The sequence below is a fragment of the Tenrec ecaudatus genome, chromosome 3, assembly GCF_050624435.1.
Source record: "Tenrec ecaudatus isolate mTenEca1 chromosome 3, mTenEca1.hap1, whole genome shotgun sequence".
Lineage (NCBI taxonomy): Eukaryota > Metazoa > Chordata > Mammalia > Afrosoricida > Tenrecidae > Tenrec > Tenrec ecaudatus.
In genome coordinates this window covers 84,024,274-84,040,568 of record NC_134532.1, presented here as the reverse complement: position 1 = coordinate 84,040,568, position 16,295 = coordinate 84,024,274, and the positions used below count along the sequence as shown (strand labels likewise).

General features: G+C 38.3%; 1 non-coding gene across 1 annotated transcript; it reads right to left on the bottom strand.

Moving 5' to 3' along the window:
- Nucleotides 1-14,156: 14,156 nt before the first annotated feature.
- On the bottom strand, nt 14,157-14,263 carry LOC142443965 (U6 spliceosomal RNA). Its single transcript, XR_012783662.1, has one exon. It is a non-coding gene; the product is annotated as a U6 spliceosomal RNA (small nuclear RNA).
- Nucleotides 14,264-16,295: the final 2,032 nt, after the last annotated feature.

The following is a 16,295-nucleotide window of genomic DNA, read 5'->3' as shown; positions in this document are numbered from 1 at the left end:
TGTTTCCTGACTTTTGGTTGAAGCAAGTCCTGCTTTGACTTTCAGATGGTTTTCACTCCTGTGTCTGGACCCTGAATTTAGCTCAACTTTCCATGACTTCTGGATTTAGGACTTAACATCACCCAGGTGACATGAGAAATGTTCTTAAATATTTGTGAGTTGCTGAGAGATATTGCAGTGGGTTAGAGAACCCAGAGCATGAGGGAATATCCTCAAGGGAGAAGTGGGGGAACATTGCAGCAGAATAACATGTTGGGAGGGATATTTTAAATCTCTAATTCTAATTCTAATTGAGACTTACCTGATATCGATTCTTCTCAAAGAAACTATTACCACAAACCATGCTATATTTAATGATTTTGTTTGAATAATTACCTCTTGGTCTATGTACAGGTTCCTCAAAAATACAACATTCTGGGATTAAATATTCTGGAATTTCCTTTCTTTGCAATGTTATAAATAGTTTCTTATGGTTCACATAGTAAAATGAGTTTCTATACTTAATGAAACACAAATAAACATATTTCTAATATTGCCTACTCTGGCCAAGTTCCAAATGACAGAAACAATGATATTACTCTTTCCACATCCTCTTCTGAATCTGGTTCGAATTTCTTACAGCTCCCTCTACATGTACTGCCAAAACCATTTTGAAAATTGTCTTTACCAAGATTTTACTGTCATGTGATATTACTGATTTTGTTCTATAATTTACAAATTCTGTTGGATCATCTTTCTTTGGAATGGTGTGTATGGATCTCTTCCAGTCTGTTGGCCAGGGAACTATCTTCCAAATCCCTTGGCATAGAATAGTGGGTGCTTCCAGTTCTGCATCTGTTTGGTAAACTGTTAAGAACATAGCTGTTCTTTGATCGTGAGGAAGTTTTAGGGTCTTTCTTAATATTTATTTTGTCTTTTCCTGCTCTCCTCTCCTTTCAGCTTTCTTTCATGTATGAAACTCTTGTGTAAGCCTACCACTCATTTGGTCTTTGGTCAAATTTCTTCTTGACATAGTCTCTTCATTCAGGTGGGATATACTTAAGTTTACGTTTTGGGTGTTGTGAACTATTTTTTAATTTTCTTCAGCCTCAATTTTAAGTTTTAAGCAACTAATGATCAGCTCCTCATTCCACCTCTGGTCATGTCTGGCTGATGACATTGAGTCTCACCATAGTCTCTGTTTTTATTGTAGCAAAAAGTATCTGTAAAGAAGAAGCCATGGGTTTTGCACTATTCTATGATAGAGTCCAGCTTTGTGTTTATCACCTAAGCTATATTTCCCAAATATTGTTCTTTTCTCTTTCCAAGTTTTGTATTTCAACCATCAGAAATCATCAATATATCTTAATTGCATGTTGTATTAATTTTAGATTGAAAAAGAGATAGAATTCTTCAATAGATATTCATCACTAGATTTAGTAATTGGTGTGTAAATTTAAATTAAAATAACAGCTGAATTTATTGACATTTCTTGCCTATGTATAGATATTATTTTAACACAGAGGGCATTATAATTTAAGGTATACCTTGAATGTTCTTTTATTTCATTTCTCTTGAAATTATCATTGTCAGCGTAGTTTACCATATAATTGTCCAATTCAACATTGCCAAAGACAGCCCACTTCAACTCACTAATTCTTAGAATATTGATCTTTATTTATTCCGTTTCATTTCTTGAAACTTCTAATATTCCTAGATTTATGCATTATACATTCCATATTGTGATTATTAAAGGATGTTTGAGGCTGTTTCCCATCAACATATTAGGCTTCAGAAAGCTTTACTTCATCCACATCTTCAAGGAATATTCTACTTTGAGAAGGTGAATCTTTTCTAAGGGGCTCATCTCCTGGCACTGTATCAGATAGCGCTCTGCTGCCTATCAGGTTTTCAGTGGCAAATCTCCCAGAAGTGAGCAAGCTATTCCTTTTTCCTAGACCCTTGTTATCCTGTAATCTTTGATGAAACCTGTTCAGCATGGGTAAGCTCACTGGTACTTGAAACACCAGAAGCATAACATCTGCATCTTCGAGAAGGGGGTTCTCGTTCTATAAAACTGAGTTTTTATAAAAAGGAAAATTATGTATGTAGATAGATATACCAAGTGATGTTATAGCTGTTCAAAATGAAAAAAGAACATTCAGAGATGTCAGAAACAAGAGAGAAACATGGGGAGGTTCTCCTTCAAATTGCAGAAGGAATTCATTCACCAGACACCCTGACTCTAGACTCCCAGTGTAGTGAAAGGTGAGACAATGTGTTTCTATTCTCATGAGCTTCTCTATTTGTCTTTGAAAACTAGCTCAGCTTTCACTCAGTAGTCCTTGCGCTTCATTCCATATATTTTATCCATGGATCCTTCAGAAGAGCTGCATTTGGGCTGTGTCTTCAAATGCACGGTGTCACTGACACTGTGGATTTCATATTTATTATGTAACTTTTTATTGTGCAATTTTTTATTCTAGCCAACGTTTATCATTCAGGCTGCTTTTTTAGATAGAAGGAAACACAAGACATATGCACTAACTGAAAAAAAAAAAGCCTACATTATCTCAATGAAATAATGAGTCTTCCTTTTGCTATGAGGCCAATTTTCAATGTAAAAGAAAAAATTGTTCGGAACAAAAATGTCAAGAGTTTAAAGATCAGAATGATCACTAGAGGTCAGAAGAGAGAAAACAAATAAAACATCCTGTAGGAACTAACACTTGAACTTACTCCTGAAAACTAAGTAGTATTTTATAGAAAGCGGAAGGATGTTATTCCCAGATGAAACCTACATGATCATAGAAACCAACACACAGTCCTGCTTGATTTGATTCACATCTTCCATTTGCAATTATAAATATGAAATCCCTCTTGACGTACCCCCACCAATGCACTGCTTGCCCTTAAAATTACAGGTTTTTCTTTACACAATATGTTAGAGTAGATGATAAATATAAACTTCGTTAAGATTGATTTAATCCATTTGTGTGTCCTCTAGCAGAATAGAGTATATTATTTATTGATCTCTTACCCACACCCTTGTACTTTTACTAAATGAATTTTAATTTATAAAGAATGACCCATGAAGTCAAATGTCATCCCGTACTCGGTAGAGTGCTAATTCCTGTTACTGAAATGGTCTCCTTTTTATACTAGAATTATAATGCCTATGTGGCTAATTATAGGATTTCAATAAAATATTGATGTACTAATACTTTATGCACTTACAGGATTTTAGGTGGAGGGTTCAAAAGGAAGGGTAGTCTCTTCAGAGATTTACCATTAGAGGAAACTGTGAATGCAAGATGTGCAGATGGAAGACAAAGAATGTCCCAGTGTCACACTCTCCATCGATTTTGCCGCAACAAGGCTTGTACAAGATTGCTTCTTTGGAATGGCAGTTTAATACTAAATGTTTCACATTTGGGGAGATATTGAATTATTTTAATATAAAAATCTTTGTATGCATACTTTGTTAACATTTATTTAATCTATTTGAAAAAAGTCATGCTCACTGCATGCACACACAGAGTGCCTCCCCATGGGCTTTACGGGAGTATAATGCCCCTTCTTTCTCCCACAGTGCTGCTGGTGGTTTTGAACTATCAACCATGCAGATTGCAGCCCAACAGCAGATAGAACCCCTAAGGCACCAGGGCTCCTTGATTTAGGAATCTCAACTTTCAGCAATATAGCATGGATAGTCTGAAACATGGGTTAGTATGCCAATTAACTGGTTGAGCTACTGTTGGGTGAAGACAACATTTATTGTTGTTGTCAAACAGAACACCCAAAGATATCTGCATAGTATTATGTTAAATCTGTAAATATTTATGAAAACCATAAGTGAGAAACACATATAGATACCTAATTTTATTTTTTCAAATGAAACTCATAAAATGAGTTCTGGTGCCATGTTCCCATCTTGTTCCCTAAAGTTCTGGTGTAACTATGCAAATGATTTCTTTTTTAATTTGTTGCCTTTTCTAACCAACTCCACCCCCTCACTTATTTTGTGAATTGGGTGAAGGTTTACACAGCAAATCTGTTTTCTATTCAATCACTCACACACATTTTGCTTCATGTCATTGATTGTAACTCTCACATACCTTACTCCACTTCCATCCTGTGTTTCCCATTCCCATTCCTCCTTCTAGTTTAGCCCCTTTGTACATTATCCAGGGAAATGTCTGCCCTTTTGATCTAAAATTATTCTAAGATGTACATACCTCCCTAATATTATTGCTCTACTTATAAATGCTTATTTGTGTTTCAATGACTATCAAAAATACATCTGACTGTGTGGATCATAGCAAACTATGGATACCCTTGAGAAGAATGAGAATTCTAGAGCATTTCATTTTGCTCATATAGAACCTGTACATGGATCAAGAGACAGTTACACAAAGAGAACAAGGGAACACTGCAGGGTTAAATATCAGGAAAGGTGTGCGCCAGGATTGTAACCTGTCACCACATTCATACACTCTGTATGCTGAGCAAAGCATCAGAGAAACGGGATTATATGAAGAAGAATGCAGGATCAGGATTGGCTGAAGGCTTCTTCGTACGTTTCTCTATGCAGAGGACACAGCCTAGCTTGCTGAAAGCGAGGAGAGCTTGAAGCTTTGACGCATTAGTGATAAAGATCTAGGATTGCAGCCTCCAGTATGGATTGCAGTTCAGTGTAAGGAAAACCAGAATCTTTGCAACTAGACCAATAGGTAACACATTGACAAATGGGGAAAAGGTTGACGTTATCATGGATTTAGTCTTGCTTGACTCCACAGTCAATGCTCATGAAAGCAGCAGTTAAGAAATCAAATGGCACATTCTAAAACATGGTGTTTTCAATTCCCTCAAATGAATGTGCTAGTTGAACATTGATTAAAACCGATGAATTTGAATTATAGTGCTGGTGAAGAATATTCAAAGTTCCATGGACTTCCAAAAGAGCAAACAAATCTGTTTTGGATGAAATAAAACCAAAATGCGCCTAAGAAACAAGGATGGCAAAACTTGATTTCATATACTTTGGACATGTTATCAGGAGAGACCGGTCCTCTCAAGGGAATGGATTGACAGTCATACAATAATGGCATCAAACATAAGGATGGCACAGATCCAGGCAATGTTTGATTCTAATGTACATAGGATTCCTTATGAATTGGCATTGAGTCATTAATTTAATGGCAACTGAAAAAAAATGTTGTATGTTTGACAATTCAACCATGTAGGTGAGCTCAGTTGTAGGCCTGATGGATGATGATAGGCCAAAGTCTAAGGAGCTCCACCTGTCTCCATCCAAAAGTAAGCCTAGTTTTTGTTGTTTTTGATTTTGACTTTTGTTCCACAATTTATTCTATTCTATCCATGATGTTTCTATTTTATCCCCTTCAGTGTAAATGATAACGGCAGCCTGGCCTTATCCAGTTCTTCTGCCTTCAATGTCATGGAGACTGAGGTTTGTGAAGTTCTTAAGTATATTGGACTAATTGTTTACATACATCGTCCATTTTCTTCAATTTTCTTGCTTCCAGATAGGAAGAGCCCAACAGTTGTACCTTAAACACACATTTAGCTTTTCGAACACCCGTGACTACTCATCAAAACAGCACATAGATCATTGTCTTTGTGAACCAGGGTATGCAAATCAAACTTTGTGTCCTCTGAGACCATAGTCCTGAACTCCAAGTCTAGTATTTAGTTAGATCTAAGAAGTTTTTATGTCTATACCATGTATGCTGTACTTAATGTATGGGTTTATTTGTAGCATTGGCAAATAGATATGTTAACTTATTCTTTATAAATTATTCTTTGTTAAACCTGTATATATGGGTGTACAGTACCATTTTCATTCCTACACATGTTAACCTTTCATTTCTAGTGGTGCATCTATTCATAGATTATTGTTATTATAGGAATTTGCTTATAATATTATTTACCTATGTTACCTTTACTTTCTGTACCTTTCTAAAATTATTTTTTGCCTTTGCCATTTTTTATTGACTGCATTGTTTTGGCATATTGCCTTTCCCTTCACCCAAGCTATGTGTCTACCCTCTAATTAATAATAATTTACTATCCATTTCCTTCCCAGAACTGGAAACCATCAAATAATGCTTTTTTCATGGAAATATTTTATTTATTCTTTTAAAATACTGGCCAAAGATAATAGTTTTCATATTGTGATTGGCTTATTTCACTCAACACTATATCTTACAATTTCATGCATATTGTAAGGTGTTTCATAGATTTATTGTTAATATTGCTTAGAGCTACATTGTATGTACAATATGTACAAACTATGTACAATAGTTTGCTTATCCATTTCTCTGCCTTTGGACATTTAAGTTATTTATATCTATTTGTTATTGTGAATAGTGCCAGAATGAACAAGTGTTCATATATTTATTTGTGCCACATTCTTATTTTTTTAAAACATTTTATTAGGGGCTCATATAACTCTTATCACAATCCACACATACATCAATTGTGTAAAGCACACCTGTACATTCATTGCCCTCATCATTTTCAAAATATTTGCTCTCCACTTAAGCCCTTGGCATCGGGTCCTCATTTTCCCCCCTCCCTCCCTCCTCACCCTTCCCTCATGAGCCCTTGATAACTTATAAATTATTATTTTGTCATATTTTGCCCTGTCCGACATCTCCCTTCACCTCCTTTTCTGTTGTCCGTCCCCCAGGGAGGAGGTCAAATGTAGATCCTTGTAATCAGTTCCCTCTTTCCAACCATTCTCCCTCTACCCAACCAGTATCGGCACTCACACCATTGGTCCTGAAGGTATCATCCTCCCTGGATCCCCTGTGCTTCCAGCACCTATCTGTACCAGTGTACATCCTCTGATCTAGCCAGACTTGCAAGGTAGAATTCAGATCATTATAGTGGGGGGGAGGGAGCGGGAGGGGGGGAAGCATTTAGGAACTAGAGGAAAGTTGTATTTTTTTATCGGTGCTATATCGCACCTTGACTGACTCATCTCCTCCCCTAGATCGCTCTGCAAGGGAATCTTCAGAGGCCTACAAATGGTTTTTGGGTCTCCACTCTGCACTTCCCCCTTCATTCAATATGGTAAGATTTTTTTGTTCTGATGATGCCTTATACCTGATCTCTTTGACAGCTCGTGATCGCACAGGCTGGTGTACTCTTCCATGTGGACTTTGTTGCTTCTGAGCTAGATGCCCGCTTATTTATCTTCAAGCCTTTAAGACCCCAGATGCTGTCTTTTGATAGTCGGGCACCATCAGCTTTCTTTGCCACATTTGCTTATTCACCAGCTTTGTCTTCAGAGGTTGTGTCGGGAGGGTGAGCATCATAGAATGTGTTAACAAACCCAGGGACAAAGGAACAACAAGTGATCCAAATTGATGGCGAGGTTGGGAGGCCTTGTAGGACATCATCAAAGGTAATGTAACAAAGAGGTATTGCTGAAACCCAGGTGGGAATGGAGCATGATAGTGGGACAGGATGAAAGTCAAGGGAAATAGAGAAAAGAGCTGGGAGGCAAGGGACATTTATAGAGGTCTAGATTAAGACATATACATATGCAAACATATTTATATATGAGGATGGGGAAATTGATCTATGTGTCTATATTTATAGGTTTAGTATGAAGGTAGCAGAAGGACATTGGGCCTCCACGCAAGTACTCCCTCAATGCAAGAATACTTTCTTCTATTGAATTGGCATTCTATGATGCTCACCCTCCCACCACATTCTTATTTTTCTAGGATGAATGTCTAACAATAGGTTTCTGGATCACATGGCATTCTCGTTTTTAACTCTAAGAAAATGTCAAACTCTTCCACACAGTGTTTGTATCACTTTACAGTCTCATGGGCAGTGATGAGGGTTCTAGTCTCTCCACACTGTCACCAGCACTTGTTATTTTCTGGCTTTCGAACTCTACTTTTAACTTGAGGTGATTGTGTGTTTGTTGGCTACCTGAATGTTTATTTGTTGAAGTGTCTATTTTTGTCTGTTACCCATTTTCATTTGTTTTATTGTTTTTGCTGTGGGGGTGCTGATGTTTTCTAAGAAGAATTAGGGATCAGTATTTTGTTATGTCATTGCCTTTTTTTTTGGTATATGGTGTGTGGTGATTAGATTTTATTTTCCACTTACACATGTGATAGTGTATGGATATGGCTCATCTTATCAATCAGGTCATGGCCTAATTATGACTTCTAGAGGGTGTGGACTTTGCATAACAAAGACACTGGGAACCCCTCTCTAACTCCTACCCTTTACTTTCCTGCTTAATTGGATTCTGTGTCTGTCTTCAGGGGCAGCCTCTGGTGGGCTGGCTGCCCTGGGAGCTATTAATATTCGGCCATGTTGCCACTGACCTTGGATCAAGGAAACTACATCATCTGGCTTGTGGTCTCCTTCTTCCTATTTCACCTTTCTGGCTCATTGGCTTGTAGCTATATGGCTCTGAGTGAGTTCTGACTAGCATTGGATTCAGCGGCTTCTTTTGAGGTGGTTGAGATATGTTCTTTACATAAAATTATTTCTTGACATAAACTTCTTCCATATGTAAATGAAAGTCACTGTTTTTGTTTCTTTAGACAACTCAGCATAGTACAGTGTGAGGTATGGGTCCTGTTTTTCCTACAAACGAATATTCAAGTTCATCCACACTAATTGTTAATGAGATTATTTTCTCCCATTTAATGCAGTATTTTGTTAAAGGTTAACGCTTCATAGCTAGATAGCTGTACTTCTGGTTCTCAGTTCTGTTCTAGCAGTTGGTCTGTCTGTTGGCTACTAGGGCTATATAGTAGGTTTGGAGATCAAGAACATTTGAAACCTCCTACTTGTTCTATTTTTAAAATGTTTTACTGATCCTTAATCTCTTGATTTTCATATAAAGCAGGTAATTAGTTTTTTCATCTCTTTAAATAATAATATTGGAAACTGGATCAAGATTTTATTGTATCTATAAATCACTTTTGGTAATATTAACATTTTCACAATGATAAGCCTTCCTATTTATGCACATGGCATATTTTCCCATTTATACAGATCTCTGGTTTTATAGAGTAGTGCTTTTTAGCTTTCCTCTTTCAGTCTTTTGCTTCTCCTGTTATACTTAGTCCTAAGCATTTCATCTTCTGAGGGGTGGTTGTTTGTAAATGGTACTTCTTTCCTGCTTTTCTTTTCAGAGTTATTTTTATCAGTGCAAAGGAAATTAACTTTTTTATGTTGAATTTATACCTTACCACCTTGCTGAATTTTTCAATTAGTTTCAATAATTTTCTTGCTGAGCCTTCGGGATTCTGTACATATCAGATCTTATCATCAGCAAATAGAGGACTATTTATTCTTTGTCAATTTAGATGCCTTTGGTTTCCCTTTCTTGCCTTATAGTTCTTGTGCAAGCTTCCAACATAATGTCAAATTGGAATGGCCATAAATAACATACTTGTTTGGGTCTTGTTCCCAAGGAAAATCCTTCGAGTCTTTTTCTGCTCTAACTAATGATGCCCATTGGTTTTGCATATATGTCCTAAATTATATTGAGGAATTTTCTTTCTAATACTGTAATGCTGAATATATTTATGAGGAATGTTTGTTAAATTTTGTCAAACAGATTGATATCATCATGAGATTCCTTTCTTTTTTTCCATTCATGTGTATTATGTAGATTCTCTTTCTCCTGTTGAACAATCTTGCATATCTGGTATGAATCTCAGTTGGGCATGAAACAATACTTTTTGATAAATTTTTGGATTGTAATATCCAGGTTTTTTAGAATGTTTTCTCCCATGTTCATGAGGGTTATTGACATATAATTTTCTTTATTAATGACATATTTGCCTGGTTTTATATCAAGATTATATTTGCTTCATAAAATGGATTAAAGAGTATTGCATCCGGAAATAGTTTAAGTAGCTTTGCTTTCACCTCTTCTTTGAATGTTTGGTAGAATTCACCAGTGAAGCCATTTGGGAAAGGGTTTTATTTTTTCATTGTTGGGAGCTTTTTTGTTTTGTTTGTTTTAATGATTTGTTCACTTTACTCTTTGATCTTATCTTTTAAAAAATTATTTTAATGGGGGCTCATACAATTCTTATCACTATCCATATATACATCCATCCATTGTGTCAAGAGCATATGTGTATTTGCTGCCATCATCATTCTCAAGAATTTGCCTTCCACTTGAGCCCTTAAAAGCAGCTGCTCATTTCCCCTTCCTCCACACTCCCCCTTCCTCCTGAACCCTTCATAATTCATAAATTGTTATTATTTTGTCATATGTTACACTGTCCGACATCTCCCCCTGCTATACATAGATTCTTGCAATCAGTTTCCCCTTTCTATCCAATGTTCCCTCCACCCTCCAGGCATTGCCACTCTCACCCCTGGTCCTGGAGGAGTCATCTGTCCTGGGTTTCCAGTTGCTATCTGTACCAATGTATATCCTCTGGCTAGCCAGATTTGTAAGGTAGAATTGGGATCGTGACAGTGTGTGTGTGTGGGGGGGGGGGGGGGGTAGGTAGTATTTAAGATGAGAGGAAAGTTATATGTTTCTTCGTTGCTACCCTGCACCCTGACTGGCTCATTTCCTCCCCACAATCCTTCAGTAAGGGGTGTCTGGTTGGCTGCCGATGGGCTTTGAGTCTCCACTCTGCACTCACAAATTTACAATGATATGGTTATTTTCCTCCTTGATGCTTGATACTTGGTCCCATCAACAGATCATGGTCACACAGGCTGGTGTGTTTCTTCTATGTGGGCTTTGTTGCTTCTGAACTAGGTGGTGACTTGTTTATCTCCGAGCCTCCAAGACCCCAGATGCTATAACTTTTGATAGCCGGGAACCATTAGCTTTCTTCAACCCCTTTTGCTTATGCACATGTTTGTCTTTAGTGATCATATTAGGAAGGTGGGCACCCAATGAAATGAATTTTAGTTCTTTGATGCCTGATAACTGGTTCCTTCTACACCTCGTGGTCAGACAGACTGGTGTGCTTCTTCCATGTGGGCTTTTATTCTCCACTAGATGGCTGTTTGCTTATCTTCAGGCCTTTAAGACCCCAGACGTTATATCTTTTGATAGCCAGGCACCATTAGCTTTCTTCACCACATTTGCTTATGCACATGTTTTTCTTCAGCATTTGTGTCGGGAAGGTGTGAGTCCTGAAAGGCCAATTTATTAGAACAACGTGTTCTTGCATTGAGTAAGTGCTTCAGTGGAGGCCCAATGTCCCTATGCTGCTTTAATACTAAACTTATAAATATATGCACATAGATCAGTTTCCCTACACTCTTATATAAATATATTTACATTCCAGTCCCTGTAAATACTCTTTGTCACCTAGTTCTTTCCTCTATTTCCTTTTACTTTCATCTTGTTCCACTATCATGCTCAGCCTTCATTTGGGTTTCACTAGTTTCTCTGAGTTACCTTGTCCTTGCTGAATCCCTATCAGGCCTCTCACACCCTCCTTGCCACTGGTTTTGGATCATTTGTTGCTCCCCTGTCCCTGGGTTAGACAGAACCATCTCCTTCCCCCGGCCTCCCACTCTCCCATGTCCCCCCAGAACAATTGATCCTGTTGTTTTCTCCTCCAGACTAGTCATCCAGCCTATCTTATCTAGATAGATTTGCAGAGATAATAATATGCAACAAAAAATCAAGTCATAGCAAGAAAGGCGATGATTGAGAAGACAGCAATGACAACAAAAAAAGGAAACCAATTACCCATAGAAGAATAAACTAATTAAAAGAAAACAGATATTTAGAAAGAAAGGAAAACCTGTAAATAGATCAAGGTCTGATTTTTTTAATCTCTAGGCATGTCCTTCAGTCAGGTCCAATTGGTTACCATGCTTTGGCCCCAGAGTCTGTCCTTATACTCCCTCGGTGGCTCCCTGCTCCACTCCCATGGTTGCTCTGCCGCATGTTTTTAGTGGTTTACCTCGGTGTCACAGGGTCAGTCTGGGCCAGTACTGACCCTGAGTCCAGTGTTCTCCCCCTTAGGGCCCTGGGCTATGAAGGGACGGCATATCTTGTAGTGGGATTAGCTATATTCTCCACTCTGTCAATTGGCTGTTCAGAGCGGGGATATTGTCCTCCAGGCCTGATGGGCCAGGGTGTCCTCCGCTCTTTCTTCCTACCCCTTCATTTGCTCTGATCAGACATGCCCCTCTTCCCTAGCTATAGCTTCAGTGCCATCCTTTCAAGTAAATTCTTCTGGGGTGAGGGGTGGTTGCCCATGTAGTTGGTATGAGGGCCGAGCCCTCAGACCCATCCACTGGCTCCTCACTCCTTTCTGGCGCACTGCATTCATCTGGCACTGGCTTTATATCTGGTTCCTCTTCCCTGTGAAGACACAAACTATACCCTCTCCTTGGGTGAATCTGTGCCCTATGCCCCCATCACACGTCTTTTTTTTCTTTCCCCTTTCCTCCCTCAACCCCCTTTTTAGTTGGCTACCATATGTATCCCTGGATTTGGTCTGGCCCCTGCCATACTACCTGGACCTCACCCCTGGAGTGTTTGTATACAGAAACTTTTTCCCTGTGCCTCTTTTGCACTTACCTTTCTGCTCTCTTATAAACTTACCTCAGCAGACTAATATTATACTTGTCATTTTGTGCTTGGCTTGCTTCACTTAGCATATTTTCCTCCAGTTGTTCCCAAGCGGCGATATTATTCATGCGTTCATCACTGCTTTTTAGCAATGCATAGTACTCCATTGTATGTATATACCACAGTTTTTTAATCCATTCGTCTATTAATGGACATTTGGGTTGTTTCCAACTCCTTGCGATTGTGAACTGTGCCACAATGAGCATTGGAGCACAGATATCTGGCCGTGGTTTGCTTCTTGACTCTTCTGGGTATATGCCCAATAGGGGATTGCTGGGTCATATGGTAACTCAATTTCCATCTGTTTGAGAAATTGCCAAATCGATTTCCATAGTGGCTGTATTTACCTACAAGTTTACAAGCAGTGGATGAGAGTTCCTAACTCACCACAGTCGCTCTAACACTTGTTGCTTTCTGATTTTTTGAGCTGGGCAATCTTTGAGGGTGTTAGGTGATATCTCATAGTTGTTTTGATTTGTATTTCTCTCATGGCTAATGATCAGGAACATTTTCTCATATGTTTATTGGCCATTTGAATTTCAGATTCCGTGAAACTTCTGTTAAGGTCCTTTGCCCACCTACTCAGTAAGCACTTACTTTTTCTCTTATTGTAACGTTGCAAAGTATTATAGATTTATATAATAAGGCCTTTGTCTGATGTGTTATTGCTAAAGATGTTTTCCAAGTTGGTGGACTCTCTTATTACTCTCTTGGTGAATTCTTTCGATGTACACAGGTGTCTTATCTTCAGTTTATCCCACTTTTCTATTTGCGACTCCTCTGTATTTGTATCCTTCCCTATTTTTGATAGCCCGTGTGTTCCCTGTGCCAAGGTTCACAGGTTTGTCCCAATTCCCTCATTAATGGTCCTAATTGTTTGGGGTTTTATCTCAAGGTTTGTGAACTATCTTGAGTTTGTTCTTGTTCATGGAGTAAGGTAAGGGTCTTGCTTCATTATCCTGCAGGTAGATATCCATTTTTTTCCAGCACCATTTATGGAAGATGGCATCTGCTTCCCATTTAATACATTTGGGGCCTTTATCAAGATATGTTGCCCGTATGCTGATCTTTTTATTTCTGGGTCTTCAGCTCTTTTCCATAGGTCTGAATATCTGTCATTATGCCAGTACCACTTTTTTGTTTACTACTGTGGCCTTATAGTACATGCTAAAATCAAGTAGAGCAAGTCCTCCCACTTTTTCCTTCTTCTTAAGTAAGTTCTCTGCTAATTCTGGGCTTCTTCCCCCTCCATATGAAGTTGGGTATCTGTTTTTCCAATTCTTTGAAGAAGGATGGTGGTATTCGTTTCAGGATAGCATTGAACTTATATAGTGCTTTGGGAAGAACTGACATCTTTACTATATTCAGTCTGCCAATCCATGAGCATGGGATAGTCTTCTATTTGTTGAAGTCACTCTTGATTTCTTGAAGTAGTGTTTTATAATTTTCCTCATACAAATCTTTCATTTTTTTAGTCATGTATATCCCTAGGTATTTTGATTTGTGCTTGGCAATTGTAAAGGGTACTACCTTTTTTTTCCAGAAGAAAAATATGGAACGCTTCACGAATTTGCGTGTCATCCTTGCGCAGGGGCCATGCTAATCTTCTCTGTATCGTTCCAATTTTAGTATATGTGCTGCCGAAGCGAGCACAAGGGTACTACCTTTTTAATCGTCTCTTCTGTGAGCTTGTCTGATGTGTAGAGCAGTCCAATAGACTTCTGTGTGTTGATTTTGTATCCTGCCACTCTGCCATAGTCCTCTATTGCTTCCAACACTACGCTTATGGAGTTTAAGGGATCTTCTAAATATAGAATCATATCATCTGCAAATAATGATGATTTTGCCTCTTCCTTCATCAGCTGAATACCTTTCATATATTTCCTTTGTCTTATGTTGTTAGCTAGGACATCCAGTATGATGTTAAATAGGAGTGGGTACAAGGGGCATCCTTATCTGGCCCCCTTTTTCAGTGGAATTGTTTTAGTCTTTTCTCCATTAACTACCACATTAGCTGTTGCTTGTTAAATATTGAGGAATTTTCCTTCTATTCCTACCTTCTTAATTGTCTTAAATAGGAATGTGTGTTGGATGTTTTCGAATGCTTTTTCTGCCTTTATCGATATTATGTGGTTCTTGTAATTTTTCCTGAAAATTTGGTGGCAGTCTTCCTTTTAATGTCTGAGTTCAGGCCATTGATGTTCAGTGTTATTATATCCATCTGTGACTCTATGATGTCAACTAGTACCTTTTGTGTTGGATATTTTCCATCTACCATTCTTATTCACTTGTTTTGTGTGTGGTTTATTTTTGCATTCTTTCCACTATTGAGCTTTTGCTATCCTGGGTGATGTTTCCTCTTTGTCACCCTATGGGTGGAATAGTTCTGTGTGACGGTCTCTTATTTGCCCTCAGTGTTGATCTTTTGCCCATACTGGATTGGCAATGATCTTTTGTAGGGCTGGGTTTCTTTATATGTATTCTTTGAGGTTGTCCCTGTTTGGGAAGACTCTTACCTCTCCATCTATCTTAATAGATAATTTGGCTGGGTAAAGTATTCGTGAGTTTGCATTGTTTTCCTTCAATTTTTTGAATATGTTACTCCATTCCCTCCTCTTCTTCATCATTTCTACTGATAGATCTGAACATTCTTTTATTGGGGTACCTTTGTATGTGACTGTTTGCTTTTCTTATTTGCTTTTATGATCTTCTCCTTTTCCTCATAATTGGATAATTTGACAATTATTTGTCTTGGGGACTTCTTGGGATTCTGTCTGGCTGGTGTTCTTTCAGCCTCTTGAATGGTTGCCTGATTTTCATTTATTAAGCTAGGGAAGTTTTCTTCTAAGAATTCCCTTGCTATTTTCGTTGGTGACTTCTTTGTTGTGTCTTGTTCTGGCAGTCCAATTACTCTAATATTGTTCCTCTCATAACTTCAGATATGGCTCTCAGGTTTTCTACAGTTTCTTCATCTTATTTGTCTGCTTTTCCACTTTGCTGACGTCTGCTTGGTTATCCTCTAGGTCACTGCTGCAATTCTCTGCCACCTCAAGCCTATTGCCAGGGTCTGTCAATTTGTCACTGGATTTTGTTATTTCATCCCTTATGTATTGTATTTCCCTTTGGTGTGTTGGTTTTATCTCCTCTATCATTTCATCTTTTTTTTTTCTGCATTACTTACTTCCCTCATATCCTTTATGATTTCAAGCAGCATTTTGCAAATTTATTTTTGTGGCAAGTCAATATCTGCTTCTTCTATACCCATCATTAGGTTCATGACTTCTTCTGACATTGTCTTCTGTTTCTCCTGCTTTTTCTTTGAAGCTGTTCGAACTGGTTGCCGTTTACGTGTTGTTTTAGAGGAGCCTGAAATCATCTTGCTGAGTAGAGAGTCCTGGGCTCTCTCTTTGGGGGTTCATATGAGTACTTGTATGAGTTACCTGCCGGTAGCTATACTGAGGAGTCAGGCTATCACTATATCTTCATGTGGTTTCACTCTTATCCTAACTAACCAGTATTTCATTACTTGGAATTCATGTTGGATATTCCTCTCATGTGACAGTTGTCGGGTTGTTGTGGGCCCACAAGGGGGTCACTTCCTTGGCTGATATCTAAGTAGGCTTCACAGTTCTTGGAGCACCTCTGTTGGCCTGTATTATTTTTTTCTGCAATTGTAGGGCTGAGG